At 42.8% G+C, this 14,253-nt stretch overlaps 4 non-coding genes and 28 pseudogenes across 4 annotated transcripts; all 32 read right to left on the minus strand.

Annotated features, from left to right (window-relative positions):
- Positions 1 to 201: 201 nt before the first annotated feature.
- Positions 202 to 320, minus strand: LOC125001530 (annotated as a pseudogene).
- A 310-nt stretch (positions 321 to 630) lies between these two features.
- Positions 631 to 748, minus strand: LOC125002592 (annotated as a pseudogene).
- Positions 749 to 849: 101 nt separating this feature from the next.
- Positions 850 to 967, minus strand: LOC125002181 (annotated as a pseudogene).
- Positions 968 to 1,064: 97 nt separating this feature from the next.
- LOC125002509 lies at positions 1,065 to 1,181 on the minus strand (annotated as a pseudogene).
- Positions 1,182 to 1,280: 99 nt separating this feature from the next.
- On the minus strand, positions 1,281 to 1,399 carry LOC125002144 (annotated as a pseudogene).
- Positions 1,400 to 1,500: 101 nt separating this feature from the next.
- LOC125001627 lies at positions 1,501 to 1,619 on the minus strand (annotated as a pseudogene).
- A 99-nt stretch (positions 1,620 to 1,718) lies between these two features.
- Positions 1,719 to 1,836, minus strand: LOC125002365 (annotated as a pseudogene).
- A 101-nt stretch (positions 1,837 to 1,937) lies between these two features.
- On the minus strand, positions 1,938 to 2,056 carry LOC125001696. The gene has a single exon (XR_007111713.1). It is a non-coding gene; the product is annotated as a 5S ribosomal RNA (ribosomal RNA).
- Positions 2,057 to 2,157: 101 nt separating this feature from the next.
- LOC125003339 lies at positions 2,158 to 2,276 on the minus strand. Its single transcript, XR_007112196.1, has one exon. It is a non-coding gene; the product is annotated as a 5S ribosomal RNA (ribosomal RNA).
- Positions 2,277 to 2,803: 527 nt separating this feature from the next.
- LOC125003266 lies at positions 2,804 to 2,922 on the minus strand. Its single transcript, XR_007112126.1, has one exon. It is a non-coding gene; the product is annotated as a 5S ribosomal RNA (ribosomal RNA).
- A 103-nt stretch (positions 2,923 to 3,025) lies between these two features.
- Positions 3,026 to 3,144, minus strand: LOC125001786 (annotated as a pseudogene).
- A 101-nt stretch (positions 3,145 to 3,245) lies between these two features.
- Positions 3,246 to 3,363, minus strand: LOC125001479 (annotated as a pseudogene).
- Positions 3,364 to 3,464: 101 nt separating this feature from the next.
- LOC125002283 lies at positions 3,465 to 3,583 on the minus strand (annotated as a pseudogene).
- Positions 3,584 to 3,905: 322 nt separating this feature from the next.
- Positions 3,906 to 4,022, minus strand: LOC125002005 (annotated as a pseudogene).
- A 103-nt stretch (positions 4,023 to 4,125) lies between these two features.
- LOC125003200 lies at positions 4,126 to 4,244 on the minus strand. Its single transcript, XR_007112064.1, has one exon. It is a non-coding gene; the product is annotated as a 5S ribosomal RNA (ribosomal RNA).
- A 101-nt stretch (positions 4,245 to 4,345) lies between these two features.
- Positions 4,346 to 4,464, minus strand: LOC125001502 (annotated as a pseudogene).
- Positions 4,465 to 4,566: 102 nt separating this feature from the next.
- Positions 4,567 to 4,685, minus strand: LOC125001804 (annotated as a pseudogene).
- Positions 4,686 to 4,786: 101 nt separating this feature from the next.
- LOC125002679 lies at positions 4,787 to 4,902 on the minus strand (annotated as a pseudogene).
- Positions 4,903 to 5,217: 315 nt separating this feature from the next.
- LOC125002697 lies at positions 5,218 to 5,336 on the minus strand (annotated as a pseudogene).
- A 101-nt stretch (positions 5,337 to 5,437) lies between these two features.
- LOC125002527 lies at positions 5,438 to 5,555 on the minus strand (annotated as a pseudogene).
- Positions 5,556 to 5,654: 99 nt separating this feature from the next.
- On the minus strand, positions 5,655 to 5,772 carry LOC125002502 (annotated as a pseudogene).
- Positions 5,773 to 5,876: 104 nt separating this feature from the next.
- LOC125002877 lies at positions 5,877 to 5,994 on the minus strand (annotated as a pseudogene).
- Positions 5,995 to 6,531: 537 nt separating this feature from the next.
- Positions 6,532 to 6,650, minus strand: LOC125002363 (annotated as a pseudogene).
- A 1,170-nt stretch (positions 6,651 to 7,820) lies between these two features.
- Positions 7,821 to 7,941, minus strand: LOC125001891 (annotated as a pseudogene).
- Positions 7,942 to 8,044: 103 nt separating this feature from the next.
- On the minus strand, positions 8,045 to 8,163 carry LOC125001978 (annotated as a pseudogene).
- A 528-nt stretch (positions 8,164 to 8,691) lies between these two features.
- On the minus strand, positions 8,692 to 8,810 carry LOC125002613 (annotated as a pseudogene).
- A 320-nt stretch (positions 8,811 to 9,130) lies between these two features.
- On the minus strand, positions 9,131 to 9,250 carry LOC125002970 (annotated as a pseudogene).
- Positions 9,251 to 9,351: 101 nt separating this feature from the next.
- On the minus strand, positions 9,352 to 9,461 carry LOC125002796 (annotated as a pseudogene).
- Positions 9,462 to 12,806: 3,345 nt separating this feature from the next.
- LOC125002489 lies at positions 12,807 to 12,926 on the minus strand (annotated as a pseudogene).
- A 102-nt stretch (positions 12,927 to 13,028) lies between these two features.
- Positions 13,029 to 13,146, minus strand: LOC125002522 (annotated as a pseudogene).
- Positions 13,147 to 13,899: 753 nt separating this feature from the next.
- LOC125002776 lies at positions 13,900 to 14,019 on the minus strand (annotated as a pseudogene).
- A 101-nt stretch (positions 14,020 to 14,120) lies between these two features.
- On the minus strand, positions 14,121 to 14,237 carry LOC125002755 (annotated as a pseudogene).
- Between the last annotated feature and the right edge of the window lie 16 nt (positions 14,238 to 14,253).

A 14,253-nucleotide genomic window follows, 5' to 3' on the forward strand; every position in this document is an offset into this window, starting at 1 on the left:
TACAGCACCTAGTATTCCCAGCGGTCTCCCATCCAAGTACTAATAGGCCCGACCGTGCTTAGCTTCCGAGATCAGACGTGTTCAGTAGGTATGGCCGTAAGCAATGTCAAATGTCACTAAACAGTATATATAAGTGCTCAAAATCATCATTGCATGTTTTTGATGATGTAAATGTTACCATGTCTCCTGATGAAAATGAAAAGCTTACAGCACCGGGTATTCCTAGGCGGTCTCCCATCCAAGTACTAACCAGGCCCTACCATGCTTAGCTTCCGAGATCAGACGAGATCAGGCGTGTTCAGTATGTTATGGCCGTAAGCAATGGTGACTGTCACAAACGCAGTATATATAAGTGGTCAAAATGATCATTGCATGTATTTTGATGATGTAAATGTTACCATGTCTCCTGATGAAAATGAAAGGCTTACAGCACCTAGTATTCCCAGGGGATCTCCCATCCAAGTACTAACCAGGCCCAACGCTTCCGAGATCAGATGAGATCAGCGTGTTCAGGTGGTATGCCGTAAGCAATGGGAACTGTCACAAACGCAGTATATTTAAGTGGTCAAAATGATCATTGCATGTATTTTGATGATGTAAATGTTACCATGTCTCCTGATGAAAATGAAAAGCTTACAGCACCTGGTATTTCCAGGCGTCTCCCATCCAAGTACTAAGCAGGCCCGACGCTGCATAGCTTCCGAGATCAGACAAGATCAGGCGTGTTCAGGGTGGTATGGCCGTAATCAACTTCAAATGTAACTAAAGCAGTATATATAAGTGGTCAAAATGATCATTGCATGTATTTTGATGATTTAAATGTTACCATGTCTCCTGATGAGAATGAAAAGCTTACAGCACCTGGTATTCCCAGGCGGTCTCCAAGCCAAGTACTAACCAGGCCCGACACTGCTTGGCTTCCGAGATCAGATAAGATCGGGCGTGTTCAGGTTGTATGGCCGTAAGCAATGTCAAATGTCACAAAGCAGATATATAAGTGCTCAAATGATCATTGCATGTATTTTGATGATGTAAATGTTACCATGTCTCCTGATGAAAATAAAGGCTTACAGCACCTGGTATTCCCAGGCTGTCTCCCATCCAAGTACTAACAGGCCCGACTCTGCATAGCTTCCGAGATCAGACGAGATCAGGCGTGTTCAGGTGGTATGGCCGTAAGTCATTAACTGTCACAAACGCAGTATATATAAGTGATCAAAATCATCATTGCATGTATTTTGATGATGTAAATGTTACCATGTCTCCTGATGAAAAAGAAAAGCTTACAGCAATTGGTATTCCCAGGCGGTCTCTCATCCAAGTACTAACCAGGCCCGACCGTGCTTAGCTTCCGAAATCAGACGAGATCGGGCGTGCTCAGGTTGGTATGGCCGTAAGCAATGTCAAATGTTACTAAAGCATTATATATAAGTGGTCAAAATGATCATTGCATGTATTTTGATGATGTAAATATTACCATGTCTCCTGATGAAAATGAAAAGCTTACAGCACCTGGTATTCCCAGGCGGTCTCCCATCCAAGTACTAACCAGGCCCTACACTGTTTAGCTTCCGAGATCAGACAAGATCAGGCGTGTTCAGGATGTTATGGCCGTTAGCATGGTGACTGTCACAAACGCAGTATATATAGTGGTCAAAATCATCATTGCATGTATTTTGATGATGTAAATGTTACCATGTCTCCTGATGAAAATGAAAGGCTTACAGCATCTAGTATTTACAGGCGGTCTCCCATCCAAGTACTAACCAGGCCCGACACTGCTTAATTTCGGAGATCAATGAGATCAGGCGTTTTCAGGGTGGTATGGCCGTAAGTAACGTTAACTGTCACAAACGCAGTATATATAAGTTGTCAAAATCATCATTGCATGTATTTTGATGATGTAAATGTTACTATGTCTCCTGATGAGAATGAAAAGCTTACAGCACCTGGTATTCCGAGGTGGTCTCCCATCCAAGTACTAATCAGGCCCTACACTGCTTAGCTTCCGAGATCAGACGAGATCAGGCGTGTTCAGGGTGGTATGGCCGTAAGCAATGGTAACTGTCAAAAACGCAGTATATATAAGTGGTCAAAATCATCATTGCATGTATTTTGATGATGTAAATGTTACCATGTCTCCTGATGAAAATGAAAAGATTACAGCACCTGGTATTCCCAGGCGGTCTCCCATCCAAGTACTAACCAGGCCCGACCGCGCTTAGCTTCCGAGAGCAGACAAGATCGGGTGTGTTCAGGTTGGTATGGCCGTAAGCAATGTCAAATGTCACTAAAGCAGTATATATAAGGAATCAAAATGATCATTGATGGTATTTTTGATGATGTAAATGTTACCATGTCTCCTGATGAGAATGAAAAGCTAACAGCACCTGATATTCCCAGTGGTTTCCATCCAAGTACTACCAGGCCCTTAGCTTCCGAGAGCAGATGAGATCACGGTGTTCAGGGTGGTATGGCCGTAGCAATGTCAAATGTCACTAAAAGCAGTATATATAAGTGGTCAAAATGATCATTGCATTTTTTGATGTGTAAATGTTCCATGTCTCCTGATGAGAATGAAAAGCTTACAGCACCTGGTATTCCCGGGCAGCCTCCCATTCAAGTACTAACCACGCCCGACCCTGCTAAACTTCCGAGATCAGATGACACTGGGTGTGTTCAGTGTGGTATGCCCTTAAGCCATTTTGTCAGTCACAAAAGCAGTATATATAAGTGGTCAAAATATCATTGCATGTTATATTTGATGATGTAAATGTTACCATGTCTCCTGATGAAAATGAAAGGCTTACAGCACCTAGTATGCCCAGGCGGTCTCCCATCGAAGTACTAACCAGGCCCGACCGTGCTTAGCTTCCGAGATCAGATGAGATCGGGCGTGTTCAGATTGGTATGGCCGTAAGCAATGTCAAATGTCACTAAAGCAATATATATATAAGTGGTCAAAATGATCATTGCATGTATTTTGATGATGTAAATATTACCATGTCTCCTGATGAGAATGAAAAGCTTACAGGACCTGGTATTCCCAGGCGGTCTCCCATCCAAGTACTAACCAGGCCCGACCGTGCTTAGCTTCCGAGATCAGAGGAGATCAAGCGTGTTCAGGTTGGTATGGCCGTGAGCAATGTCAAAAGTCACTAAAGCAGTATATATAAGTGGTCAAAATCATCATTGCATGTATTTTGATGATGTAAATGTTACCATGTCTCCTGATGAGAATGAAAAGCTTACAGCACCTGGTATCCCCAGGCGGTCTCCCATCCAAGTACTAACCAGGCCCTACACTGCTTAGCTTCCGAGATCAGACGAGATCAGGCTATTCAGGGTGGTATGGCCGTAAGCAATGGTAACTGTCACAAACGCAGTATATATAAGTGGTCAAAATGATCATTGCATGTATATTGATGATGTAAATGTTACCATGTCTCCTGATGAAAATGGAAGGCTTACAGCATCTAGTATTTACAGGCGGTCTCCCATCCAAGTACTAACCAGGCCCGACCGTGCTTAGCTTCCGAGATCAGACGAGATCTGGCCTGTTCAGGTTGGTATGGCCGTAAGCAATGTCAAATGTCACTAAAGCAGTATATATAAGTGGTCAAAATGATCATTGCATGTATTTTGATGATGTAACTGTTACCATGTCTCCTGATGAGAATGAAAAGCTTACAGCACCTGGTATTCCCGGGCAGCCTCCCATTCAAGTACTAACCACGCCCGACTCTGCTAAACTTCCGAGATCAGATGACACTGGGTGTGTTCAGTGTGGTATGCCCTTAAGCCATTTTGTCAGTCACAAAAGCAGTATATATAAGTGGTCAAAATGATCATTGCATGTATTTTGATGATGTAAAGTGTTACCATGTCTCCTGATGAAAATGAAAGGCTTACAGCACCTGGTATTCCCAGCGGTCTCCCATCCAAGTACCAACCAGGCCTACACTGCTTAGCTTCCGAGATCAGACGAGATCAGGCGTGTTCAGGTTGGTATGGCCGTAAGCATGGTAACTGTTCACAAACGCAATATATATAAGTGGTCAAAATGATCATTGCATGTATTTTGATTTATGTAAATGTTTTCCATGTCTCCTGATGAAAATGAAAAGCGTAGAGCACCTGGTATTCCCAGGCGGTCTCCCATCCAAGTACTAACCAGGCCCGACACTGCTTAACTTCGGAGATCAAATGAGATCAGGCGTGCTCAGTGTGGTATGGCCGTAAGCAAGGTTAACTCTCACAAAGGCAGTATATATAAGTGGTCAAAATCATCATTGCATGTATTTTGATGATGTAAATGTTACCATGTCTCCTGATGAGAATGAAAAGCTTACAGCACCTAGTATTCCCATTCGGTCTCCCATCCAAGTACTAATCAGACCCGACCATGCTTCGCTTCCGAGATCAGACGAGATCGGGCGTGTTCAGGTTGGTATGGCCGTAAGCAATGTCAAATGTCACTAAAGCACTATATATAAGTGGTCAAAATTATCATTGCATGTATTTTTGATGATGTAAATGTTACCATGTCTCCTGATGAAAATGAAAAGCTTACAGCACCTGGTATTCCCAGGCGGTCTCCCATCCAAGTACTAACCAGGACCAACCATGCTGAGCTTCCGAGATCAGACGAGATCGGGCTTGTTCAGGTTGGTATGGCCGTAAGGAACGTCAAATGTCACTAAAGCAGTATAAATAAGTGATCAAAATGATCATTGCATGTATTTTGATGATGTAAATGTTACCATGTCTCCTGATGAAAATGAAAAGCTTACAGCACCTGGTATTCCCAGGCGGTCTCCCATCCAAGTACTAACCAGGCCCTACACTGCTTAGCTTCCGAGATCAGCGAGATCAGGCGTGTTCGGGTGGTATGGCGTATGCAACGTTAACTGTCACAAACGCAGTATAAATAAGTGGTCAAAATCATCATTGCATGTATTTTGATGATGAAAATTTTTACCATGTTTTCCTGATGAGAATGAAAAGCTTACAGCACCTGGTATTCCCAGGGGGTTTCTCCATCCAAGTACAAAACCAGGCCCTACACTGTTTGCTTCCGAGATCAGGGTGTTCAGGATGTTATGGCCGTAAGCAATGGTGACTGTCAAAAAACCGCAGTATATATAAATGGTCAAAATCATCATTGCATGTATTTTGATGATGTAAATGTTACCATGTCTCCTGATGAAAATGAAAGGCTTACAGCATCTAGTATTCACAGGCGGTCTCCCATCCAATTACTAAAAAGGCCCAACACTGCTTAACTTCAGAGATCAAATGAGATCGGGCTTGTTCAGGATGTTATGGCCGTAAGCAACGTTAACTGCCACAAACGCAGTATATATAAGTGGTCAAAATCATCATTTCATGTATTTTGATGATGTAAATGTTACCATGTCACCTGATGAGAATGAAAAGCTTACAGCACCTGGTTATTCCCAGGCGGTCCCCCATCCAAGTACTAACAGGCCCTACACTGTTAGCTTCCGAGATCAGACGAGATCGGGGTTTGTTCGGGTGGTATGGCCGTAAGCAATGGTAACTGTCACAAATGCAGATATATAAGTGGTCAAAATCATCATTGATGTATTTTGATGATGTAAATGTTACCATATCTCCTGATGAAAATGAAAGGCTTACAGCACCTGGGTATTCCAGGGGGTCTCCCATCCAAGTACTAACCAGGCCCGACCGCGCTTAGCTTCGAGATCAGACGAGATCGGGCTTGTTCAGATTGGTATGGCCGTAAGCCATGTCAAATGTCACTAAAGCATTTATATATAAGTGGTCAAAATGATCATTGCATGTATTTTGATGATGTAAATGTTACCATGTCCCCTTTGATGAGAATGAAAAGCTTACAGCACCTAGTATTCCCAGGCGGTCTCCATCCAAGTACTAACCGGGCCCCTACACTGCTTAGCTTCCAGATCAGACGAGATCAGGCGTGTTCAGGATGTTATGGCCGTAAGCAATGGTGACTGTCACAAACCGCAGTATATATAAGTGGTCAAAATGATCATTGCATGTATTTTGATGATGTAAATTTACCATGTCTCTGATGAAAATGAAAGGCTTACAGCATCTAGTATTCCCAGGCTGTCTGCCATCCAAGTACAAAACCAGGCCGACGGTGCTTAGCTTCCGAGAGCAGACGAGATCGGGCGTGTTCAGGTTAGTATGTTCGTAAGCAATGTCAAATGTCACTAAAGCAGTATATATAAGTGCTCAAAATCGTCATTGCATTATTTTGTGATGTAAATGTTACCATGTCTCCTGATGTAAATGAAAGCTTACAGCACCTGGTATTCCCAGGCGGCCTCCCATCCAAGTACTAACCAGGAACGACCATTTTTAAAGCTCCAAGATCAGCGAGATCGGGCTTGTTCAGGTTGGTATGGCCGTAAGCAATGTCTAATGTCACAAAAGCAGTATATATAAGTGATCAAAATCATCATTGCATGTATTTTGATGATGTAAATGTTACCATGTCTCCTGATGAGAATGAAAAGCTTACAGCATCTAGTATTCCCAGGCTGTCTGCCATCCAAGTACTAATCAGGCCCGACCGTGCTTAGCTTCGGAGATCAGACGAGATCGGGCGTGTTCAGGTTGGTATGGCCGTAAGCAATGGTGACTGTCACAAACGCAGTATATATAAGTGGTCAAAATCATCATTGCATGTATTTTGATGATGTCAATGTTACCATGTCTCCTGATGAAATGAAAAGGTTACGAATCTAGTATTTACAGGCGGTCTCCCATCCAAGTACTAACCATGCCCGACACCCCTAACTTCGGAGATAAAATGGATCAGGCGTTTTCGGGGTTGGTATGGCCGTAAGTAACGTTAACTGTCACAAACGCAGTATATATAAGTGGTCAAAATCATCATTGCATGTATTTTGATGTTTGTAAATGTTACCATGTCTCCTGTTGAAAATGAAAAGCTACAGCCCCTGGTATTCCCAGGCGGTCTCCCATCAAGTACTAACCAGGCCCTTAGCTTCCGAGATCAGATGAGATCAGGCTTGTTCAGGGTGGTATGGCCGTAAGCGGTGGTTACTGTCACTAAGCAGTATATTAAAGTGGTCAAATGATCATTGCATGTATTTTGATGATGTAAATGTTACCATGTCTCCTGATGAAATGAAAGGCTTTACAGCACCTAGTATTCCCAGGGGGGTCTCCCACCCAAGTACTAACAAGGCTTTTAGCTTCCGAGATCAAATGAGATCAGGCGTGTTCAGGGGGGTTTATGGCAGTAAGCAATGGTAATGTCACAAAACGCAGTATATATAAGTTGGTCCAAATGATCATTGCATGTATTTTGATGATGTAAATGTTACCTTTGTCTCTGATGAAAATGAAAGGCTTAAGCACCTAGTATTTCCCAGGCGGTCTCCCATCCAAGTACTAACCAGGCCCGACCGTGCTTTGCTTCGAGATCAGACTGAGATCGGGCGTGTTCAGGTTGGTATGCCCGTAAGCGATGTCAAATGTCACTAAAGCAGTATATATAAGTGGTCAAAATCATCATTGCATTTATTTTGATGATGTAAATGTTCCCATGTCTCCTGATGAGAATGAAAAGCTTACAGCACGGGTTTATTCCAGGCGGTCTCCCATCCAAGTACTAACCGGGCCCGACACTGCTTAGTTTCCGAGATCAGGCGAGTTCAGGGTGGTTATGGCCGTAAGCAATGGTAACATCACAAAAGCAGTTATATAAGGGGTCAAATATCATTGCATGTATTTTGATGATGTATATGTTACCATGTCTCCTGATGGAATGAAAAAGCTTACAGCACCTAGTATTCCCAGGCGGTCCCCCATCCAAGTACTAACCAGGCCCGACCGCGCTTAGCTTCCGAGATCAGACGAGATCGGGCTTGTTCAGGTTGGTTTATGGCCGTAAGCCATGTCAAATGTCACTAAAGCACTATAATATAAGTGGTCAAAATGATCATTGCATGTATTTTTTGATGATGTAATTGTTACCATGTCTCCTGATGAGAATGAAAGGTTACAGCACGTAGTATTCCCAGGCGGTCTCCCATCCAAGTACTAACCAGGCCCGACCGTGCTTAGCTTCCGAGATCTGACGAAATCAGGCGTATTCAGGTAGGTATGGCCGTAAGCAATGTCAAATGTCACTAAATCAGTATATATAAGTGCTCAAAATCATCATTGCATGTATTTTGATGATGTAAATGTTACCATGTCTCCTGATGAGAATGAAAAGCTTACAGCACCGGGTATTCCTAGGCGGTCTCCAATCCAAGTACTAACCAGACCCTTAGCTTCCGAGATCAGATGAGATCAGTCGTGTTCAGGGTGGTATGGCCGTAAGGAATGGTAACTGTCACAAACTCAGTATATATAAGTGGTCAAAATGATCATTGCATGTATTTTGATGATGTAAATGTTACCATGTCCCCTGATGAAAATGAAAAGCTTACAGCACTGGTATTCCCTTGGGGGTCTCCATGAAAGTATAACCAGGCCCTACCCTGCTTAGCTTCCAAGATCAAACAAGATCGGGGCGGTTCAGGTTAGTATGGCCGTAGCAATGTCAAATGTCACTAAACAGTATATATAAGTGCTAAAAATGATCATTGCATGTTTTTGATGATGTAAATGTTACCATGTCTCCTGATGAAAATGAAAGGCTTACAACACCTGGTATTCCCAGGCGGTCTCCCATCCAAGTACTAACCAGGCCCGACGCTGCATAGCTTCGTAAAACAGACGAGATCAGGCGTGTTCTGGGTGGTATGGCCGAAAGCAACGTTAACTGTCACAAACGCAGTATATATAAGTCGTCAAAATCATCATTGCATGTATTTTTGATGATGTCAATGTTACCATGTCTCTGATGAAAATAAAAGGCTTACAGCACTAGTATTCCCAGGCGGTCTCGATCCAATACTAACCAGGCCCGGACCGTGCTTGCTTCGAGATCAGACGAGATCGGGCGTGTTCCATGTTGGTATGGCCATAAGCAATGTCAAATGTCATAAAGCAGTATATATAAGGGGTTTCAAAAATGTTCTTGCATGTATTTTGATGATGTAAATGTTACCATGTCTCCTGATGAGAATGAAAAGTTTTACAGCACTTGGTATTCCCAAGGCGGTCTCCCATCGAAGTACTAGCGGGCCCCTACACTGCTTAGCTTCCGAGATCAGACGAGATCAGGCGTGTTCTGGGTGGTATGGCCAAAAAGCAATGGTAAATGTCCAAACGCGTATATATATAAGTGGTCAAAATCATCATTGCTTGTATTTTGATGATGTAAATGTTCCATGTCTCCTGATGAAAATGAAAAGCTTACAGCACCTGGTATTCCCAGGCGGTCTCCCATCCAAGTACTAACCAGGCCTTGGCTTCCGAGATCAGATGAGATCAGGCGTTTTCAGGGTGGTATTGCCGTAAGCGGTGGTTACTGTCACTAAAGCGATATATATAAGTGGTTCAAAATGATCATTGCATGTATTTTGATGATGTAAATGTTACCATGTCTCCTGATGAAAATGAAAGGCTTACAGCACCTAGTATTCCCAGGCGGTCTCCCATCCAAGTACTAACAAGGCTCTTAGTTTCCCGTGATCAAATGAGATCAGGGTGTTCAGGGGGGTTTATGGCAGTAAGCAATGGTAACTGTCACAAACGCAGTATATATAAGTGGTCAAAATGATCATTGCATGTTTTTTTGATGATGTAAATGTTACCATGTCTCCTATGAAAAATGAAAGGCTTACAGCACCTATTTATTCCCAGGCGGTCCCCCACCCAAAGTACGAACCAGGGCCCGCCGGGTGCTTAGCTTCCGAGATCAGACGAGATGGGGCGTGTTCAGGTTAGTATGGCCCGTAAGCAATGTTAAATATCACTAAAGCAGTATATATAAGTTGCTCAAAATGATCATTGCATGTATTTTGATGATATAAATGTTACCATGTCTCCTGATGAGAATGAAAATCTTACACCACCTGGTATTCCCAGGCGGTCTCCTATCCAAGTACTAACCAGGCCTACACTGCTTGGCTTCCGAGATCAAACGAGATCAGGCGTGTTCAGGGTGGTTTATGGCATTTAAGCAATGGCAACTGTCACAAACGCAGTATATATAAGTGCTAAAAAATCATGAATTGCATGTATTTTGATGATGTAAATTTTAAACCATGTCTCCTGATGAAAATGAAAGCTTACAGCCCCTGGTATTCCCATTCTGTCTCCAATTCCAAGTACAAACCAGGCCCGACCGTGCTTAGTTTCCCGAAATCAGACAAGATCGGGCGTGTTCAGGTTAGTATGGCTGTAAGCAATGTCAAATGAAAATAAACCCAGTATATATAAGTTGCCAAAATGATCACTGCATGTATTTTGATGATGTAAATGTTACCATGTTCCCCTGATGAAAAAAAAAGGCTTACAGCACCTAGTTTCCCAGGCGGTCTCCCACCCAAGTACTAACCAGGCCGACCGTGCTTACCTTCGAGATCAGACGAGATCGGGATTGTTCAGGTTGGTATGGCCGAAAAGCAAAGTCAAATGTTACTAAACGCAGTATATTAAGTGGTCAAAATGATCATTGCATGTATTTTGATGATGAAAATGTTACCATGTCTCCTGATGAAAATGAAAGCTTACAGCACCTGGTTTTCCCCAGGCGGTCTCCCATCCAAGTACTAACCAGGCAGGACCATGCTTAGCTTCCAGATCCAGACGAGATCGGGATTGTTCAGGTTGGTATGGCCGTAAGCAACGGTAACTGTCACAAACGCAGTATTATAAGTGGTCAAAATAATCCATTGCATGCATTTTTTGTTTTTGAGCTGAAGCTTCTACAATGATACAGTCTGCCAGGAAGTAGAGTCAGAATGTAACAGGTAGATATGAATCAGAGAGAAAAACAAGGCGAGCCGGGGTACAACCAGGGTTTGGGTGTGATTTGTGTTTAAACTGAACACTGCCTGAGATTGGTTAAACGTGAAAGGCCTACTGCACCTTACCCAATCATCATCAACCTATGCGGACGTCGCAGCTGTTTCAGCATGTCAATTTCAGCATATCAATTTCAACTTTTGCCTTTTCTAAAAATTTGGGCCGGACGGCTCTTGTTGACTTTGACCCCCGACTTTCTCGTTGGTTTTTGCAGCATTTGGTAACAAATTCAAAGCCGCCCTCTCTGAGGAAAGATTGCACTTTCATGCAATTTCCCAGAGTGCTCCCTACTGAGATATTTAGCTCTTTTGCTGTTTTGTTGGTTGCCATTGATGCTTGTTATTCGGGAAATGTTTTGTAAAACTTTGGCGAAAAATCAATGAACCATGCTCTATTCAAGTGTGTTCGTTGTCTTGCTTGCAGTCAATTTGTAACTCTGAGAAGCACTAAAGAATGTACAGATCCACAGAGGCTTGTATAAAACAAACTTTCAGTAAGATAAAAAGGCAAAGATTCTATGCCATCAGGGCCCAAGGAAAAAGATTTGATGAAATCATCAAAGGACAGAATTCTATGAATCATGAAGGAAAACATTCTATGGCACTTTCTATTTTAAATTTTGTGAGGAGTGCGCTAGGAAGGGGAAAGTGTTGGGAAAGATTTTCAAAATTTCTGACACATTGAAATTGGCCGTTAGCACGTTAACTTAGCCCCGTAGTTAGCTCCCCACTCCCCCGTATGCTAACGACCACTTTTATCTCCATGGCCTCGTTTTATTTTGGCGTCAATTCAAATTGTGGACAAAAAGCAAATTGATCCCAAAATTACAAGCAATGTTAGGAAACCACTTGTCAATATTTCTAATGACAAATCTCGACAGCACACGTCGGCTACCACCTCAGCGTTGGGGTTTGCTGTATTGCCCGAAAGAAACGCAAAAAAGAACTAATTTCTATAATACTTACATCATTGTGTAGTAAAGCCACAAGTAGCGGTGTTAATAGGTTCCAGCTAGACCATTATGTACCTCAGAGGGAAATACGATAAAGAATCAGCCGCACATGATTAAACTACACGTGACACAAACATATTGATTATAAAATGTGGATGAGGCTTAAACAAACCTTTACAAAACAGTTATGGGGAAGCATGTCGGTCTAATTCTTGTGTGTTGTTTTCGCGCCGTACAGACGCACGTGCGACTACATGCGCGCACAGGGGAGTAACGTTACATCCATACGTTAGTTCCGTCATGCTCCGCACATTACAAAAGAAACAATGGATGAAACGGGGGCGATGACGTCATGGGATGTCTTCCTTTGATGATGTCCTCAATTGTTTTCCTTTGATGATGATGTCATGAAATGTTTTCCTTTGATCAGATGGCATAGAATCTTTGACTTTGATCTTATTGAAAGTTTGTTTTATACAAACCTAGGGGGGGTCCGTAGATCTGTTAGACTTTCAAACTGAAACTCAGGCGTGTTTCAGGACGGTATGGCCGTAAGCAACGTTAACTGTCACAAACGCAGTATATATAAGTCGTAAAAATCATCATTGCATGAAATTTTGATGATGTAAATGTTACCATGTCTCCTGATGAAAATGAAAGGCTTACAGCACCTAGTATTCCAGGCGGTCTCCGATCCAAGTACTAACCAGGCCCGACCGTGCTTAGCTTCCGAGATCAGACGAGATGGGGCCCGTGTTATGTTGGTATGGCCGTAAGCAATTGTCAAATGTCACTAAAGCAGTATATAATAAGTGGTCAAAAATGTTCATTGAAATGTATTTTGATGATGTAAATGTTACCATGTCCCCTGATGAGAATGAAAGGCTTACAGCACGTAGTATTCCCAGGCGGTCTCCCATCCAAGTACTAACCAGGCCCGCCCGGGGCTTAGTTTCCGAGATCAGACGAGATCAGGCGTATTCAGGTAGGTATGGCCGTAAGCAATGTAAAATGTCACTAAATCAGTATATATAAGTGCTCAAAATCATCATTGCATGTATTTTGATGATGTAAAATGTTTACCATGTCTCCTGATGAAATGAAAAGTTTACAGCACCGGGTTTTCCTAGCGGTCTCCCATCCAAGTACTAACCAGGCCCTACCATGCTTAGCTCCCGAGATCAGACGAGATCGGGAATGTTGAGGTTGGTATGGCCGTAGCAACGTCAAAATTCATTTAAGCAGTATATATAAGTGGTCAAAAATGATCATTGCATGTATTTTGATGATGTAAATGTTACCATGTTTTTGATGAGAATGAAAAGCTTACAGCACCTGGTTTTCCCAGGCGGTCTCCATCCAAGTACTAACCAGGCCCTAACACTGCTTAGCTTCCGAGATCAGACACGATCAGGCTTTGTTCAGGGGGGTTTATGACCATAAGCAATGGTAACTGTCCCAAAGCAGTATATATAAGTGGTCAAAATCATCATTGCATGTATTTTGTTGATGTAAATTTTTTCCATGTCTCCTGATGAGAATGAAAAGCTTACAGCACCTGGTATTCCCATTCGGTCTCCCATCCAAGTACAAACCCGGGGCCCTTAGCTTCCGAGATCAGATGAGATCAGTCGTGTTCAGGGTGGTATGGCCGTAAGGAATGGTAACTGTCAAAAAACCCAGTATATATAAGTGGTCAAAATGATCATTGCATGTATTTTGATGATGTAAATGTTACCATGTCCCCTGATGAAAATGAAAAAGCTTACAGCACCTGGTATTCCCTTGCGGTCCCCCATCCAATTTACTAACCAGGCCCTACACTGCTTAGCTTCCGAGATCAGACGGGGTTCAGCGTTGGTATGGCCGTAAGCAATGGTGACTGTCACAAACGCAGTGATATATGAGTGGTCAAAATCATCATTGCATGTTTTTTGATGATGTAAATGTTACCATGTCTCCTGATGAAAATGAAAAGCTTACAGCACCTGGTATTCCCAGGCGGTCTCCCATCCAAGTACTAACCAGGCCCGACCGTGTTTAGCTTCAGAGATCAGACAAGATGGGGCTTATTCGGGTTTGGTATGGCCGTAAGAAACGTCAAATGTCACTAAAGCAGTATATATAAGCGATAAAAATGATCATTGCATGTATTTTGATGATATAAATTTTACCATGTCTCTGATGAGAAATGAAAAGCTTAGAGCACCTGGTATTCCCAGGCAGTCTCAATGCAAGTACTAACCCGCCCGACCGTGCTTAGCTTCCGAGTTCAGATGAGATCAGGCGTGTTCAGGGTGGTAGGGCCGTAAGCAATGGAAAACTGTCAC

This window comes from Mugil cephalus, chromosome 23 (assembly GCF_022458985.1).
Source record: "Mugil cephalus isolate CIBA_MC_2020 chromosome 23, CIBA_Mcephalus_1.1, whole genome shotgun sequence".
Lineage (NCBI taxonomy): Eukaryota > Metazoa > Chordata > Actinopteri > Mugiliformes > Mugilidae > Mugil > Mugil cephalus.